The sequence below is a fragment of the Apium graveolens genome, chromosome 4 (genome assembly GCF_009905375.1).
Source record: "Apium graveolens cultivar Ventura chromosome 4, ASM990537v1, whole genome shotgun sequence".
Taxonomy (NCBI): domain Eukaryota; kingdom Viridiplantae; phylum Streptophyta; class Magnoliopsida; order Apiales; family Apiaceae; genus Apium; species Apium graveolens.
In genome coordinates, this window is record NC_133650.1 from 163,650,275 (window position 1) to 163,662,883 (window position 12,609).

At 36.3% G+C, this 12,609-nt stretch overlaps 1 non-coding gene across 1 annotated transcript; it reads left to right on the forward strand.

Moving 5' to 3' along the window:
* The first annotated feature begins 12,240 nt into the window (after positions 1-12,240).
* LOC141722146 (small nucleolar RNA R71) lies at positions 12,241-12,347 on the forward strand. Its single transcript, XR_012575174.1, has one exon. It is a non-coding gene; the product is annotated as a small nucleolar RNA R71 (small nucleolar RNA).
* The last annotated feature ends 262 nt before the right edge of the window (positions 12,348-12,609 follow it).

The following is a 12,609-nucleotide window of genomic DNA, read 5'->3' on the forward strand; positions in this document are numbered from 1 at the left end:
AAATCCAGCGATAAAACTAACATGCATTAATAAAACCTTAATATTCAAGTTCATAAGTTAACATGCAATGAATTATACAAAATATTTCTTCTAGATTTCAAGTATCAAGTATTTAACAAGTAAAATACAACCAAGCCACCATTAAGAACTATTCATTCGGCTCCCTTATGCTCATGGCCGAATGATATGGAAGGGAAATGACCATATAAACAAGAGTTTTACTCTCATGACTTGGCATTTCACCATTCCTTGCAGTTCCCACAATAATACAACTTTAGATCCATAAGAATCAAGATTATACTTTGAGTACTAGTTAAAATTATGACATACAAGTAGAAATATTAATCGACTTATGAAATAACTATATGTAGGAGTTTGTATTGAGGTAGGGAGTGTATTTACTTAGTAAAACAATGGAATTGATGGAGGAAAAGTAGGGGTATGGTGGTGGTGCTATGGCAGCAGAGAGAGAGAGAGAGATAGGGAGGTGGAAGAGAGAGAAAACTTGGAGTGATGTGTTGGTGGTAGGAAGAGTGTGGAAGTAAGTCAAAAATTGGATTTTGTTTATGCTATTTTAGTTAGTGGATGATGAAATGACAAGCTTATCCTTCTAATATTAACTTGGCAAATTTTCATGCAAGGCTAGTTGGGTCATTTGCTTATTAAAAATGAGTTAGTGGGGTTGGAATTTCCAAATTTACCCTTATCTTGGGTTGGGAGTAAAATGCATGCATGGGCAACTAAGTAAATTACAAATTAAAAAATTAACTAATCTATATAAAACAATTTCTATAAATATAAATACACTTCCATAAATCATAAAATATATATCTTAAAATAACTTATAATTTTAGAAATTTAATGATATATAATTTGAAAATTTTTGTTAAAAGATTTTTAAAAAATCAATTTTTCATATAGAATGAAATACTTTTGATTATCATTTAAAAATACTAAATAATAAGATTTTCCTTTCAAAATTTTTATATAAACTAATACATTAGACACTTAATTTATAGGCACTCAACATATAGATCACCCACATTTATAATTCCACACAATTTAAATCTCAATTATAAACACACAATTATAGATAAGATTTTGAAATACCGGTCGTAACATCCTCTCCCCCTTAAAGGATTCTATCCTCAGAATCTAGGAGAATAAGTGAGGATACCGGCTACGCATATCTGACTCTAGTTCCCACGTTGACTCTTCAACCTTGGGAATTCTCCAAAGTACTCTTACCAACTTGACCAACTTGTTTCTAAGACTCTTTTCTTGCCAGTCGAGTATTTTGACAGGTTGCTCCACATATGACAGGTCTGCCTGAATCTCTATATGTTTATACTCTATCACATGGTTGATATCAGGATTATACTTCTTAAGCAATGAAACATGAAACACATTATGCACATGCTGATACTGAGGCGGCAAAGCTAATTCATAGGCCACCTTCCCTACTTAACTTAAAATTTCAAAAGGACCAATATATCTAGGCGCTAACTTCCCTTTCTTGCCAAATCTAGACAATCCTTTCCACGGTGATACCTTCAGCAATACGGCTTCACCTACATGGAATCTGATATCCTTACGTGCTGGGTCCGCATACTTTCTTTGCCTATCTTGAGCAGCAAGTAATCTCTTCTGAATCAATTTGACTGTCTCATGCATTTATTGCACCAGTTCCGGGCGTAGAATCTTTCCTTCTCCCACTTCATCCCATCTTGTTGGTGATCTGCACTACCGTCCGTATAAAGCTTCATATGGTGGCGTGCCAATATTGGAGTGATAGCTGTTGTTATAGGAGAATTTTATTAATGGCAAGTGGTCATCCCAACTTCCCGCAAAATCAATCGCACAACTACGCAACATGTCTTCAATTGTATGAATTGTCCTTTCGCTTTGACCATCAGTCTGCGGATGTTATGTCGTACTTATGTTTAACTTTGTGCCAAGACTTTCTTGAAATTGTTTTCAGAATCTTGAGTTAAATCGTGGATCTCTATCCGAAACTATCAATACAGGCACGCCATATCGTAATACAATTTCAAGCACATACAGATGGACCAATCTGTCCACTAAAGACTTCTCATTAATTGGAAGAAAATGTGCCGACTTCGTAAGGCGATCAACTATAACCCATATAGCGTCATGTCCAGATTTCGTTCGTGGTAATCCTACTATAAAGTCCATGAAAATGTTTTCCGACTTCCATTCTGGAATCTTTAAGGGCTGAATTAATCCGCTTGGTCTTTGATGTTCTGCTTTCACTTTCTAACAAGTATAACACTTCGCAACCCATTATGCGACTTCTCGCTTCATATTTGGCCACCAAAAGTTCTGCTTCAAGTCCTGGTACATCTTGGTGCTTCCGGATGAATTGAAAATCTAGAATTGTGAGCTTCTTGCAATATCTCATTCTTCAATTTAGTCACGTGAGGAATCCAAATTCTTGAGGAAAACCTTAGTATACCTTGCTCATCCCTTTAAGTACAAATCTCTTCTCCAGTCAGTTGATTATTCTCCTATTTCATCACTTCTTCCTGACATTTCTTTATCTTTTCCAACAATATTGGATGAAAAGTCATAGTATGACAAATCTCTTCAACTTTTACGCAAACACAAAGTTCTAATTCAAATCTCTTAATTTCTTCAGATAATTCCTTTGGTATTGCTACCATATTCAAACTCTCTTTCCTACTTAAAGCATCTGCTACCACGTTCGCCTTTCCCGGATGATAATTTATCGAGCAATCATAGTCCTTAATCAACTCCAACCATCACCTTTGCCTCATGTTGAGCTCCTTCTGAGTGAAAATATACTTTAAACTCTTGTGATCTGTGTAGATCTCACACCTTTCTCCATAGAGGTAATGTCTCCAAATCTTAAGTGCAAATACTATAGCTACTAATTCCAAGTCATGTGTAGGATACTTTAATTCATGTGGTTTTAGCTTTATTGATGCATACGCAATTACCTTGTTATGTTGTATTAGCACACAACACAGACCCTTATGTGAAGCATCACTGAAAATTTACAAAGTCTCCTTGATTGTCTGGTAATACTAACACCGGAGCTATAACGAACCTCTCTTTCAATTCTTGAAAACTATCTTCACATTCTGCATTCCATTCAAATTTCTGATTCTTCCTAGTCAACTTAGTTAATGGCGTGGCGATTTTTAAGAAATCTTTCAAAAATCTTCTATAATATCCTGCCAATCCTAGAAAACTTCGCACTTTCGTAGGTGCCTTTGGTCTCTCTCAACTCATAATTGCATCAATCTTTGCCGAATCCACTTTAACTCCTTCACTTCCAATAACATGTCCCAAAAATTAAATTTCCTTTAACCAGAACTCACATTTAGAAAACTTGGCATACAACTTCTCTTGTCGGAGTATCTCCAATATTATCCATAGATACTGCATATGTTCTTCTTCTGACTTTGAATATATAAGAATATCATCAATGAATACCACTACAAACTTGTCCAAATACTTTTTAATACCCGATTCATCAGATCCATAAATGCTGCAGGGGCATTAGTCAACCCAAAAGGCGTCACTAAGAATTCATAATGTCCGTATCTTGTCCTGAATGCTGTCTTCGGGATGTCGTCTGCTTTGATTTTCAATTGATGGTATCCTGAACTTAAATCAATCTTGAAAAAGCACTTAGCTCCTTTCAGCTGATCAAATAAATCATCTATCCTTGGTAGCGGGTAACGGTTCTTAATCGTCGTCTTATTCAACTCCCAATAGTCTATACATAACCTCATGCTTCCATCTTTCTTCTTTATAAATAGAACAGGTGCTCCCCATGGCGACGTACTTGGCCGTATCACTCCTTTATCCAATAATTCTTGTAGCTGGCTCGCCAACTATTTTATTTCTGCTGGTGCCATCCTATAAGGTGCCTTCGAAACTGGTTCCGTGCCTGGAGCAAGGTTGATCTCAAACTCAATTTTTCGATCTGGCAGTAAACCTGGTAGTTCCTCTGGAAACACATCTGGAAATTCGTTGACTACGGGAATATCTTCTATGCCAGGGTTCTCTCTTTTTGAATCTACTGCATAGGCTAGGAACGATTTGCAACCTTTCCTAAGAAATTTCTTAGCCTGGACGGTTGTAAGAAACAATCGCTCTTGCTTCTGACCCTTAAATACCACCTTCTCTCCATTCTCCATCTTTAAATACACTTTCTTAGATTTACAATTTATCTGAGCGTTATTCTCTCCTAACCAATTCATGCCTAAGATTATATCAAACTCACTAACTTGAAAAATATCAAATCTGCTGAAAATTTATGTCCCGGAATATCAATCTCACACTTAGGACAGAATTGACTCACATGAATCTTCTCTTGATTCACAATTACCACATTTATTACCTCGTTCAAAGTCATTTTATCACATTGAAATTTATCAATAAAAGTTTCTGATATAAAAGATCTTGTAGCTCCAGAATCAATTAATACCTTAGCTTCAACATTATTCATTAAAAGTTTACCTGCTATCACCTCAGAATTCTGAACATCGTCCTTCATCTTTAAATCAAATGTCCTTTCTGTTGCTTGTGGAGTTATTGTAAATGATGGAGGTAATGCCAATACTTCATCTGGCATGTTTGCACTAGTACTTGCCACATTCATCAAAGTCTTGACTGGTCCAGTTGACTTGCATTCCCTAGCTATATGTCCAGTCTTTCCACACTTATAGCATGTAACTCTCGGCTTCGGTACCTTACACTCATTAGCCAAGTGTCCCTTCTGGTTGCATCTATAGCATGTCATGTTCAGCTTATTACACACTCCTGGTTGTCTTTTTCCACAATGATTGCACTCTGATCTCTGAAATCTATTTTCTCCAACTTTTCCTTGGCTTGACTGGTTGTTCCCCTTAGGATCTTGTCTCTTATTCAAATTTCCCTTCTAAAAATTTCCACCTTTGTGGAATCCAATCTTTTTCACACTCCTTTCTTGTGAGCTTCCAGCTTCAGACTTCTCTCCTTGAAACGAAACCTTTCTCTTCTTGTTATCCTTTTCTTTCCTTGACTACATCCCATTACTCTCAATCAGAGCAGCTTTCTGTACTACTCCAGCATAAGTATCAAGCTCAAACATAGCAACTCTATCTCTGATCCAAGGCTCTAATCCTTGTTGGAATCTCTTTGCTTTCTCCTCCTCAATGTTCACATACTTCGTCACAAACCTTGACAGCTCTGTAAACTTCTTCTTGTACTCCAATACAGACATACTTCCTTGATTCAATTCAAGAAATTTAAGCTCCATCTGATTCTACATGTACTTAGGGTAATACTTTTCCAGAAATAACCTCTTAAACCTTTCCCAAGAAACCGGCTGATTTGCCTCCATAGCTTTCACTGAATCCCACCAATAGATGACTTCACCTTTCAGAAAATAAGTAGCATATGGTGTCTTCTAATCTTCTCCTAGCTGAACCATACAAAAGCTCTTTCCATTTTCTTAATCCATGTATTAGCTATTACTGGATCAGTGGTATCATGAAATGCAGGTGGATTCACATTCTGAAAAGCTTTGAAAGTGATAACTTGTCGAGGTGGTACTGGTGGATCAGGTGGTTGGTGTGGTTCACGGTTATCTTGGTTTTTAAATTGTTATTGAAGAGTTCTTTGTTGTTGAGCTACAGCATTTGTTTGTTATTGTAAGGTTTCTGGTAACCGAAGAATATTAGGATCTGTGGTAGAAGTTGTTGCGGGGTTCTTCCTTTTAGGTGGCATGATTCTGAAATAAAAGTTATATCAAAACAGGTATGAACGATACAAATAATTCAAGGTTAGAGTGTCACAAGTCAATCTATTCACATATACGATCGGGTTTTAAATTTAACAATAAGGGTGATGCATATAAAGGCGTAAGAACAATTGAAAGCAAATAGAACGATAGTACATAATTATCAAAATTAAGGTCAAGGTACATCAAGATCAAAATAGAGTCTGAATCTAGGGATAACATGCTTAATTAAAGGAAAACAACAGGGAATTCTATAAGGTCCAACAACACAACAATATGAAAATTAGATAATAGAAAGAACTAAGGCTCCACTCCATCAGAACGGGGTTTAGTAGTCTCCTCCTCAGGAAGCTTCTTCACAATACACTGGAGCTCATCCGCAGTCATCTGCTCCTTAGGCTTTCCTCCAAAACTTCGGCTGTCCGGATACACGTTCTTCAATCACTCTAACAGTCGATCGTACTTGCCCTGAAGCCTATCGAACTCACGCCTCAACTCGACATACCCGAAAAAAGCAATTATGTCAGATGGTTCAGCGGAAGATGAGGAATGCGCCCTTTGCTGCCAAACATTGGATAAATAGAAGAGGATTATTAACGATGGATTCGCTTAACCTATACTCACACTCTCGTGTAATATTCTATAACCTATGTATATATCCTATAAAACCTATTTGGGCTGTCCAGGGACTCTAAATCGTGGATCTGATACCAAACTTGATACACCCCATAATTAACAAAAGAAACTATATGAATAATCAAAATAGTTATCATAAGGAAATAAATACATCCAAAACCAAGATCTTTACAGTTTAGGGTTTGGAACAACCCAACACTATTAACTATTACAACCTGATTTCAATATCGAGTCCTCATACAAAACGATCACTATACTACCTGAGCTCGAACATACGAATTGACATCACAAGTCTTACGGGCGGTCTGCTTGAATCTAACCATATCTGCTAGCTGAAATATCTGGGTGAAAGCAAGTGGTGAACCAAATGCTCAACAAGTGCTATATAATACATAAACAAGAATGAAAGAATAACAATAGAAGTGAGTGATTCAACAATATAGTAACACGAGATAAACTTTCAGGGTGATGGCATCATTTATTTGTTACAAAATAATTAAAAACCATTTCTTTATCAGAAACCATTTTCTGACGCTACGGATTATAGCCTGTGATCAGCCGCGAAGTAATCCCGAACCTCGTTGGGTTCTAGAACATTAATGGGATCCCTAGGCAACTTTTAAGCCTGTAAATTAAGAGCGGAAGGGACTTGCATCTCAGCCCAGATCTACTATTTAAAGAAAACATTTGTCCCCCTTTGGGACTGAAAATCCACTTTTTAACTTTTCATTTTAATAACTGATGCCAAGTGACGGTTAAATTCTTAAATAGTGAACATCTTTATCAAGGGTTCTAGGTCAACTTCAAGGCACATGGAATATGTTCAATAAATTTTAAGGCCGTAATCAACTAGACTGATATCTTATCAAATGGGGATGCAAAGTTTCTATTCACAAGGGATCTGATCACTAAACATAAGGGTATTAACCAAATAATCAGGGTTACATTGAGTTCATGACATTAACTCAAGGTGCAAGAACTAAAGTTTTAGTTGTAACTATATAGGGTTGGGCTTTAAATAGATCAGCAATATAATGCTTAAAGAGATTACAATAATAAACAGGATTTTTAAGGATTTGGTAATGAAGTTTAACAGGGTTATTGAATAGTATAAAAGAACTAGGTCAAAATAGGTTCAATGTAGTGATTTCAGATAAGACATAGGAATTAAAATATAAAGAAGGTAAGTATCAGTTCAAAGTATAACAAGGTATCATGGTTTAGGGGTAAGAATAGAGTTATCAAGAAATCATGAACAACTTTAAGGAATAACTTACTTTTATGTGTTAAGATAAGGTTACTGTGTATAACTTATACAGGGTTCAGTATCACAATTACTTTGATATACTAGCATGTTATGAGTTTTGAGTTACTTGTATAGTACTCTTCAAGTAAAGTTAAATGACTTGCAATAGATACTTGAGGGTTCATTGCACTTGCATATAATACGAAAGATAGATTTGAAAACACTTTTATCATGTATATATGTATATCAAAGTGAATTAGAATACTTGCATCATATATAAAAGCTGGTTTAGCACACACTTGCAGTGTAAACAAAAAAGGTAGGTTGAAACACTTGCCTTGAGAAATGCTTGACTTGACTAGCAGGTGGGAGCAACTGGGAGCTTTACTCGACTTTAATGGCAGGTTTACCCTCATCTTGTGAGCCTACACAAAAATAATAATAACCTCATTATAATATATTCTCACCAACCCAACCTAGTTATAAACCGAAATTAAGCACATCGACACTTAGGCCTATATACACATACATGCTTACAATTACCTTATAAGCATAAAAGTTCACATAGCCACATATGCTCACATAACAAATTTAAGTACATAATAATATATGAACATATTATCTTGCATCACTAAGCTTGGATGATCTCACTCCACTTACTCAAGTCACTTAGTTATGCTAAACTAGTCAAAACTCCTAATATTGACCTCATTACTCGAAGTGCCTTTCCTAAACCATCAATTTCCTACTAACCTTGAACTAGGCCGTACACTCTACTGACCTCATACTATCTTACAACTATGATGGTCAATCTAGGCCTCACTCATAAGTGCTCTAAAACTAAATGTTAAGTGAATGTGCTCATTATAGTGATTTCAGGATGACATCAATGGGTTCTTGAGTACAATTGACACCCTTACACCTCAAATTTACCTCCCAAACTTCTACACTAGATTCTTCTGATCATAAGGTTACTCACAAACTTGGTGTGACTCAAAGGCCTAGCTTGGGCCTCCCTGGGCCTGCGCTTAAAGTCCATAGTTCCCCTGTTTTCTAGACAAAAAAGTGTCCTGTCTTGCACTAACTTGTGACACATGATTCTAACTCAATTCCTAATAACTATGGCTGGAAAAACACCTATGACACTCCCTATAACTATGGCCAACTAAGGGCTAGTGAGGGCCTACCCATAACATGGTCAAAACTCCTCATTTCTAAGTTGCGGTCAAACTGTCCCCTGCTGGACAATTTTAGCATTTTCACTCGTGCACCTAACCAAACAACCTACAAACTTCTAACTAGCATATAAAATCTGAAATATACTCCTAGCACTTGCTTCTGGTGGATTGGGCCTCAAAATGCATTACAATGACAAGGTCATATCTCACCCTAAACCTCATCTTATCAAACTGCAAATATGCAGAATTTAGTTACTCCCTTCCACCATGATTTTCATTGACCAACTAAACCAACCATCAACCACAACCAATCCTAATCATAAAACAAGGTTACTACTGACCTAATACTCCTAAACACACTCTCAATCAGTGGAGATCATCCTTACCTAGGTGCATTATAACCATGAAATACCAAAACACAACCCTTAGTAATTCATATCAAACTTCGAATATAACCTTGATAATTACTCAAAAAAATTCAAAATATAAATGCATAAAACCTCATTAGTTCATGAAATATATCCATTATACTCATCATATCAAATCAAATAATGAAATACTAACTCATCACAAGCATTATAACTCGAATAAACCAAAGTTAGCACATAAATATGTAGTTTCGAATATATAAAATCATGACAACCTTTATAGTAGCAAAATTCAGCGATAAAACTAGCATGCATTAATGAAACCTTACTATTCAAGTTCATAAGTTAATATGCAATGACTCATACAAAATATTTCTTCTAGATTTCAAGTATCAAGCATTTAACAAGTAAAATACAACCAAATCACCATTAAGAACAATTCATTCGACTCCCTTATGGTCATGGCCGAATGAAATGGAAGGGAAATGACCATATAAACAAGAGTTTCACTCTCATGACTTGGAATTTCACCATTCCTTGTAGTTACCTCAATAATACAACCTTAGATCCATAAGAATAAAGATTATACTTTGAGTTCTAGTTAAAACTATGACATGCAAGTAGAAACATTAATCGACTTATGAAAACAACTATATGTAGGTGTTTTTCTTGAGGTGGGGAGTGTATTTACTTAGTAAAACAATAGAATTGATGGAGGAAAAGTGGGGGTATGGTGGTGGTGCTAGGGCAGCCGAGATAGAGAGATAGGGAGGGTGGAAGAGAGAGAAAACTTGGACTGATGTGTTGGTGGTAGGAAGAGTGTGGAAGTAAGTCAAAAATTGGATTTTGTTTATGTTATTATAGTTAGTGGATGATGAAATGACATGCTTATCCTTCTATTATTAACTTGGTAAATTTGCATGCAAGGCTAGTTGGGTCATTTGCTTATTAAAAATGAGTTAGTGGGGTTGGAATTTCCATAGTTCCCCTTATCTTGTGTTGGGAGTAAAATGCATGCATGGGCAACTAAGTAAATTACAAATTAAAAATTAACTAATCTATATAAAATAATTTCCATAAATATAAATACACTTCCATAAATCACAAAATATATATCCTAAAATAGCTTATAATTTTAGAAATTTAATGATATATAATTTGAATTTTTTTGTTAAAAGATTTTTTAAAAATCAATTTTTCATATAGAATGAAATACTTTTGATTATCATTTAAAAATACTAAATAATATGATTTTCCTTTCAATTTTTTTTATATAAACTAATACATTAAACACTTAATTTATAGGCACTCAACTTATAGATCACCCACATTTATAATACCACATAATTTAAATCTCAATTATGAACACACAATTATAGATAAGATTTAGAAATACCGGTCATAACAATCCGAATTCTCCAATAAGGCTTTTTCAAGGCATTAGACCTTAGCAATTGATCAAGTTCTGATGTGACCACCAAATCGACCAACTTCAATTTTTAAGCACTCCTCATTATCAGTAGAAAATTTCATAGCATTGAATAATTAAAAGTAACATCCTGATCCAGAACTCGCATTGTAAGCTCACCCTTCTGCACATCGATCAAGGTTCGGCCAGTTGCCAAGAAAGGTCTTCCCAAGATTATGGGAATCTTTTGATCCTCCTCAAAATCAAGAATTACAAAATCAGCAGGGAAGATGAGTTTATCAACCTTGACCAAGACATCCTCCACAATACCTCGCGGATATGTAATAGAATGGTCGTCCAACTGCAAAGTCATATACGTCGGTTTAGGATCAGGTAGATCCAACTGCTTGAAGATTGACAAAGGCATCAGATTGATGCTATCTCCCAAGTCACATAAGCATCTATCAAAAGACACTTTTCCAATAGTACATGGAATAGTAAAGCTTCCTGGATCTTTAAGCTTTGGAGGCAACTTCTGCTGCAACACAACACTGCATTCCTTCGTGAGAGCGATAGTCTCTAAATCATCTAGCTTCACTTTTCGAGAGAGAATAACTTTCATAAACTTTGCATAACTAGGCATCTGCTCGAGAGCCTCAGTGAAAGGTATGTTGATATTAATTTTCTTGAACACCTCTAAAAACTTCTCAAATTGCTTGTCCAGCTTTTTCTTTTGCAGCCTCTTAGGAAAAGGCGGTGGAGGATAGATCTATTTCTCCCATGTATTACCCTCAGGCGGAGTGTGCTCAACAGTAGTCTTCCTTGGTTTCACTTCTTCATCCTACTGCTTTGCCTCTTTCTCAGCCCCAGCTTCTTTAGTCAACTCTTCAGTTTGTTCGGGATTCGCAACCTTCCCAGACCTCAAAGTGATTGCCTTTACCTGCTCCTTAGCTTCCTTCTTTCCTGGCACTTCAGTGTCACTAGGCAATGTACCAGGTTGACGATTTAGCAAGGCATTGGCAATTTTCTTAATCTGATTTTCCAAGGTCTTGATAGAAATAGCTTGACTCTTGCACATAAACTTCAACTCCTCTAATTCAGATTTTTTATTAGCTTGTTCTAGCTGGAGTTGTTGTCTTGGTGCATACTGCGGTTGCTGAAAACTAGGGGGGTTGTACTGCTTAGCTGGATACTGCTGATAAGGCCGTTGAACCGCATTCTGAGCGTTGCTCCAACTGAAATTAGGATACTGCTGGAAGTTGCTCACGAACTGAGCTGATTCACTAGAAATCACTCACTGATCAGTCTCATGGGCACCAACACAAAGCTCACAGACACTACTGATTTGATTAACTCTATAATTATCCAAAGTATCCACCTTCATTGTCAAAGCCTTAAGTTGGGCAGCGATAGCAGTTGCTGCGTCCAACTCCAGAATTCCTGCTACTTTTCTCTGAGTCAGTCTCTGGGAAGGATTTTGGTACTTATTAGCAACCATCAGTTCAATAAGTTCATAAGCTTCATTGTAGCTCTTAGCCCACAAGGCTCCTCCTGATGCTACATCAGGCATGGGTCTAGAAGTAACACCGAATCCATTGTAGAAATAGTTGATAATCATCCAATCAGGCATGCCATGGTGTGGGCACTTCCTTAACATCTCCATATATCGATCCCAAGCCTCACATAGCGATTCTCCAGTTTGTTGAGCAAACTGAGTAAGAGCATTCTTGATTGCTGCAGTCTTCGCCATGGGGAATGTTAGATATATTTGTGATGTCATGACTAATATGATGTGTTTAGTTTTAGAAATTAATATCAGGACTTATCAGGACTCAGCTGGAAATCAGGATTTACTAAAGACAGGGAAATATCAGAACTTAAGGTATCGGAACTTATGAATCAGAACTTAAGGAAGGATATGCTTCAGAAGTAAAGTGCGGCTGATTTCTAGGAGAGGATATGGACTAAACAAAGAAAGATATGCTTTAGGAGTTGGA